The sequence below is a fragment of the Loxodonta africana genome, chromosome 7 (genome assembly GCF_030014295.1).
Source record: "Loxodonta africana isolate mLoxAfr1 chromosome 7, mLoxAfr1.hap2, whole genome shotgun sequence".
NCBI classification, from domain to species: Eukaryota; Metazoa; Chordata; class Mammalia; order Proboscidea; family Elephantidae; genus Loxodonta; species Loxodonta africana.
The window spans coordinates 133917957-133925141 of NC_087348.1; positions in this window are offsets into that span (position 1 = coordinate 133917957).

Consider the following 7185-nt stretch of genomic DNA (forward strand, 5'->3'; position numbering starts at 1 on the left):
ACCTGAAACCTAATCATAAACCTAACCATAATCCTAAACCAAACCTAACCATGGCCAGAACCACAATGCTTAACCGGAACCCTCACCCAAACCCTAACCCTAAACCACACTTCTAACCCCAACACCTTACCATGAGCATAATCCTAACCCTACCCAACCCTAACCATAAACCTAACCCTCACCCCAACCACAACGCCTAACACAAACCGGAACTCTGACTGTTAATTTAATGTAACCCTAACCTAAAATCTAACAATACCCTAAAACTAAACAGGACCCGTAAACTTAACACTAACCCTAAAAATAACTTTAACACCACCTCAGAACGAACCCAAACCTTAGCCATAACCTTAACCCTCACCCTATCTTAAACTTCACCCTATCCCTAACCTAAAACTAACCCTAACTTTAACTTTAAAGAAAAAAAAACCGAACCCCTAAACCGAACCCTAACCTTAAACTCGGCCCACTTGTGACCCTAAACCTAACCCTTACAATATCGCTGACCCTAACCCTCGCCCTCAACCTAATCCTAATCCTAACCCTCACCCTAACCCTACCCTAACCTTAACCTGACTTTAAGCCTACTGTAAACTTACACCTAACACTAACCCCTAACCCTAACTCTAACCGTAACCCTAGCCCTAACAGTAACACCCAAAACACTCAACTTAACTGTAAACGTAACTCTAACTCTTACCCTAACCCTAAACTTGACCCTAAAACTAACCCTACCCTAAACCTAACAGAAACACTAACCCCTAACCCTAACTCTAACCCTAATCCTTAGCCTAAACCTAAACTTAACCCTAAACCTAAACCTAAACTCTCACCTTAACTCTAACCCTAACCTTAAACCAAACCCTCACTCTTAACCAAAATTTCACCCTAACCGGAACACTAAACCTACCCTAACTTCATTCAAACCCTAACCCTAAACAAAACTAAAACTAACCCTAACCCTAACACTAATCCCAACCCTAAAGCTAAACATAAGCCTAACCCTGACCCTAACCTGAATCCTAACCCCTAACCCTAAACCTCACGCTTAAAAGAAACTTCATGCTAACCCTAACCCTAAAACTAAAAAAAGAAACCGAAACATAACACTAAATCTCCCCTGACCCTGACCCTAACCCTAATCCTAAGCATAAACCTAACCCTAACCCTAACTCTATCCCTAACCCTAACCGTAACACCCTAAAACATCCGCTTATCTGTAAACCTAACACTAACCCTCACACGAAGCCCTAACCCTTTCCCCAACCCTAACCCTATCCCTAATCCTAGTCCTAACCCTGACGTAAACCTAACCCTTACCCTAACCCGAAAATGAACCCTAACCTTAAGTCTACCGTAAACCTAACCCTAAACCTAACAATAACTCTAAACTTGACCCTAACCGTAATCCTAAACGCTAGCACTCACTCTAACTCTAAACCTAACCATAACCCTAACCTAGCAGTACCCTTTAGTGTAAACCTAGACTTAACAGTAACCTTAGCCCTACCCTGACTCTAACCCTAACCCTAAACCTAATCCTAACACTAACCTTAACCCTAACTCTAACCTTAACACTAACACTCACTAGTAACTGAAACTTCACCCGAACCCTAACTCTAACTCTAAACCTAACCATAACAATTAACCTAAACCCTCTCTTTAAGTGGAAACCTAACACTAACAGCCACCCTAAACCTTAACCGTATCCCCAACCCTAAACATAACGCTATCCCTAACCTTAAACCTAACCCTAACTCTAACAAGAACAGAAACCCTACCTAACCCTGACCCTAACATTAACCCTAAACTTAAGCCTACCCTAACCATAAGGATAATCCTAAGCCTAACCCACTAAACCTAATGTCTAACACTAACTAAAATCCTAACCCGTATACTAACCCTTGTCTTAAGCTCACCCGTAACCTAAACTTCATACTAACGCTAAACCGAAACCTAACCCTAAACATAAGCGCAACCCTAACCCGAACCCTGAACCTAACCTTAACACTAACGTGAACACACACCCAAACTCTAGCCCTAACAATCAAAATAACCCTGCCCCTGTCCTAAACTTCATCCAAACCCTAACCCTAACATTAACCCTAAACCTAAACCGAACCCAAACCTTATCCTTAAACATAACTCTAACCATAATGCTAGTCCATATGGAACCCTAATCCGAACCCTTACAATAGCCCTGAACCTAACCCTAAACGTAATCTTAATCCTAAACCGAGACCTAAACCTAACCCTAATCCTAACTCTAACCTTGACCCTAAATACAACACAAACTCTAATCCTATACCTGGACCTAAACCTAAATATTGCCCAACACCTAACCATAACCCTAAACCTAACCCTAACTCTAACCCTAATGATGACACTTCCCCTAAACCCTCACCTTAACTGTAAAATTAACCGTAACCCTCACCCTAACCCCTAACCGTATTCCCCAAACCTAACCCTAACACTATCCCTAAACCTAACCCTAACACTAATGTGAAACCCTGAGCCCTAACAATAACCCTAACCCTAACCCAAACCCTAACCCCTAACACCAAAGCCTAACCCAAACCTTAACCCTAACTCTCACCCTAACTCGAACACTAACCTGAAACCTAATCATAAACCTAACCATAATCCTAAACCAAACCTAACCATGGCCAGAACCACAATGCTTAACCGGAACCCTCACCCAAACCCTAACCCTAAACCACACTTCTAACCCCAACACCTTACCATGAGCATAATCCTAACCCTACCCAACCCTAACCATAAACCTAACCCTCACCCCAACCACAACGCCTAACACAAACCGGAACTCTGACTGTTAATTTAATGTAACCCTAACCTAAAATCTAACAATACCCTAAAACTAAACAGGACCCGTAAACTTAACACTAACCCTAAAAATAACTTTAACACCACCTCAGAACGAACCCAAACCTTAGCCATAACCTTAACCCTCACCCTATCTTAAACTTCACCCTATCCCTAACCTAAAACTAACCCTAACTTTAACTTTAAAGAAAACAAAACCGAACCCCTAAACCGAACCCTAACCTTAAACTCGGCCCACTTGTGACCCTAAACCTAACCCTTACAATATCGCTGACCCTAACCCTCGCCCTCAACCTAATCCTAATCCTAACCCTCACCCTAACCCTACCCTAACCTTAACCTGACTTTAAGCCTACTGTAAACTTACACCTAACACTAACCCCTAACCCTAACTCTAACCGTAACCCTAGCCCTAACAGTAACACCCAAAACACTCAACTTAACTGTAAACGTAACTCTAACTCTTACCCTAACCCTAAACTTGACCCTAAAACTAACCCTACCCTAAACCTAACAGAAACACTAACCCCTAACCCTAACTCTAACCCTAATCCTTAGCCTAAACCTAAACTTAACCCTAAACCTAAACCTAAACTCTCACCTTAACTCTAACCCTAACCTTAAACCAAACCCTCACTCTTAACCAAAATTTCACCCTAACCGGAACACTAAACCTACCCTAACTTCATTCAAACCCTAACCCTAAACAAAACTAAAACTAACCCTAACCCTAACACTAATCCCAACCCTAAAGCTAAACATAAGCCTAACACTGACCCTAACCTGAATCCTAACCCCTAACCCTAAACCTCACGCTTAACATAAACTTCATGCTAACCCTAACCCTAAAACTAAAAAAAGAAACCGAAACATAACACTAAATCTCCCCAGACCCTGACCCTAACCCTAATCCTAAGCATAAACCTAACCCTAACCCTAACTCTATCCCTAACCCTAACCGTAACACCCTAAAACATCAGCTTATCTGTAAACCTAACACTAACCCTCACACGAAGCCCTAACACTTTCCCCAACCCTAACCCTATCCCTAATCCTAGTCCTAACCCTGACGTAAACCTAACCCTTACCCTAACCCGAAAATGAACCCTAACCTTAAGTCTACCGTAAACCTAACCCTAAACCTAACAATAACTCTAAACTTGACCCTAACCCTAATCCTAAACGCTAGCACTCACTCTAACTCTAAACCTAACCATAACCCTAACCTAGCAGTACCCTTTAGTGTAAACCTAGACTTAACAGTAACCTTAGCCCTACCCTGACTCTAACCCTAACCCTAAACCTAATCCTAACACTAACCTTAACCCTAACTCTAACCTTAACACTAACACTCACTAGTAACTGAAACTTCACCCGAACCCTAACTCTAACTCTAAACCTAACCATAACAATTAACCTAAACCCTCTCTTTAAGTGGAAACCTAACACTAACAGCCACCCTAAACCTTAACCGTATCCCCAACCCTAAACATAACGCTATCCCTAACCTTAAACCTAACCCTAACTCTAACAAGAACAGAAACCCTACCTAACCCTAACCCTAACATTAACCCTAAACTTAAGCCTACCCTAACCATAAGGATAATCCTAAGCCTAACCCACTAAACCTAATGTCTAACACTAACTAAAATCCTAACCCGTATACTAACCCTTGTCTTAAGCTCACCCGTAACCTAAACTTCATACTAACGATAAACCTAAACCTAACCCTAAACATAACCGCAACCCTAACCCGAACCCTGAACCTAACCTTAACACTAACGTGAACACACACCCAAACTCTAGCCCTAACAATCAAAATAACCCTGCCCCTGTCCTAAACTTCATCCAAACCCTAACCCTAACATTAACCCTAAACCTAAACCTAACCCAAACCTTATCCTTAAACATAACTCTAACCATAATGCTAGTCCATATGGAACCCTAATCCGAACCCTTACAATAGCCCTGAACCTAACCCTAAACGTAATCTTAATCCTAAACCTAGACCTAAACCTAACCCTAATCCTAACTCTAACCTTGACCCTAAATACAACACAAACTCTAATCCTATACCTGGACCTAAACCTAAATATTGCCCAACACCTAACCATAACCCTAAACCTAACCCTAACTCTAACCCTAATGATGACACTTCCCCTAAACCCTCACCTTAACTGTAAAATTAACCGTAACCCTCACCCTAACCCCTAACCGTATTCCCCATACCTAACCCTAACACTAACGTGAAACCCTGAGCCCTAACAATAACCCTAACCCTAACCCAAACCCTAACCCCTAACACCAAAGCCTAACCCAAACCTTAACCCTAACTCTCACCCTAACTCGAACACTAACCTGAAACCTAATCATAAACCTAACCATAACCCTAAACCAAACCTAACCATGGCCAGAACCACAATGCTTAACCGGAACCCTCACCCAAACCCTAACCCTAAACCACACTTCTAACCCCAACACCTTACCATGAGCATAATCCTAACCCTACCCAACCCTAACCATAAACCTAACCCTCACCCCAACCACAACGCCTAACACAAACCGGAACTCTGACTGTTAATTTAATGTAACCCTAACCTAAAATCTAACAATACCCTAAAACTAAACAGGACCCGTAAACTTAACACTAACCCTAAAAATAACTTTAACACCACCTCAGAACGAACCCAAACCTTAGCCATAACCTTAACCCTCACCCTATCTTAAACTTCACCCTATCCCTAGCCTAAAACTAACCCTAACTTTAACTTTAAAGAAAAAAAACCGAACCCCTAAACCGAACCCTAACCTTAAACTCGGCCCACTTGTGACCCTAAACCTAACCCTTACCATGTCGCTGACCCTAACCCTCGCCCTCAACCTAATCCTAATCCTAACCCTGACCCTAACCCTACCCTAACCTTAACCTGACTTTAAGCCTACTGTAAACTTACACCTAACACTAACCCCTAACCCTAACTCTAACCGTAACCCTAGCCCTAACAGTAACACCCAAAACACTCAACTTAACTGTAAACGTAACTCTAACTCTTACCCTAACCCTAAACTTGACCCTAAAACTAACCCTACCCTAAACCTAACAGAAACACTAACCCCTAACCCTAACTCTTACCCTAATCCTTAGCCTAAACCTAAACTTAACCCTAAACCTAAACCAAAACTCTCACCTTAACTCTAACCCTAACCTTAAACCAAACCCTCACTCTTAACCAAAATTTCACCCTAACCGGAACACTAAACCTACCCTAACTTCATTCAAACCCTAACCCTAAACAAAACTAAAACTAACCCTAACCCTAACACTAATCCCAACCCTAAAGCTAAACATAAGCCTAACCCTGACCCTAACCTGAATCCTAACCCCTAACCCTAAACCTCATGCTTAACATAAACTTCATGCTAACCCTAACCCTAAAACTAAAAAAAGAAACCGAAACATAACACTAAATCTCCCCTGACCCTGACCCTAACCCTAATCCTAAGCATAAACCTAACCCTAACCCTAACTCGATCCCTAACCCTAACTGTAACACCCTAAAACATCAGCTTATCTGTAAACCTAACACTAACCCTCACACGAAGCCCTAACCCTTTCCCCAACCCTAACCCTATCCCTAATCCTAGTCCTAACCCTGACGTAAACCTAACCCTTACCCTAACCCGAAAATGAACCCTAACCTTAAGTCTACCGTAAACCTAACCCTAGACCGAACAATAACTCTAAACTTGACCCTAACCGTAATCCTAAACGCTAGCACTCACTCTAACTCTAAACCTAACCATAACCCTAACCTAGCAGTACCCTTTAGTGTAAACCTAGACTTAACAGTAACCTTAGCCCTACCCTGACTCTAACTCTAACCCTAAACCTAATCCTAACACTAACCTTAACCCTAACTCTAACCTTAACACTAACACTCACTAGTAACTGAAACTTCACCCGAACCCTAACTCTAACTCTAAACCTAACCATAACAATTAACCTAAACCCTCTCTTTAAGTGGAAACCTAACACTAACAGCCACCCTAAACCTTAACCGTATCCCCAACCCTAAACATAACGCTATCCCTAACCTTAAACCTAACCCTAACTCTAACAAGAACAGAAACCCTACCTAACCCTAACCCTAACATTAACCCTAAACTTAAGCCTACCCTAACCATAAGGATAATCCTAAGCCTAACCCACTAAACCTAATGTCTAACACTAACTAAAATCCTAACCCGTATACTAACCCTTGTCTTAAGCTCACCCGTAACCTAAACTTCATACTAACGCTAAACCGAAACCTAACCCTAAACATAAGCGCAACCCTGACC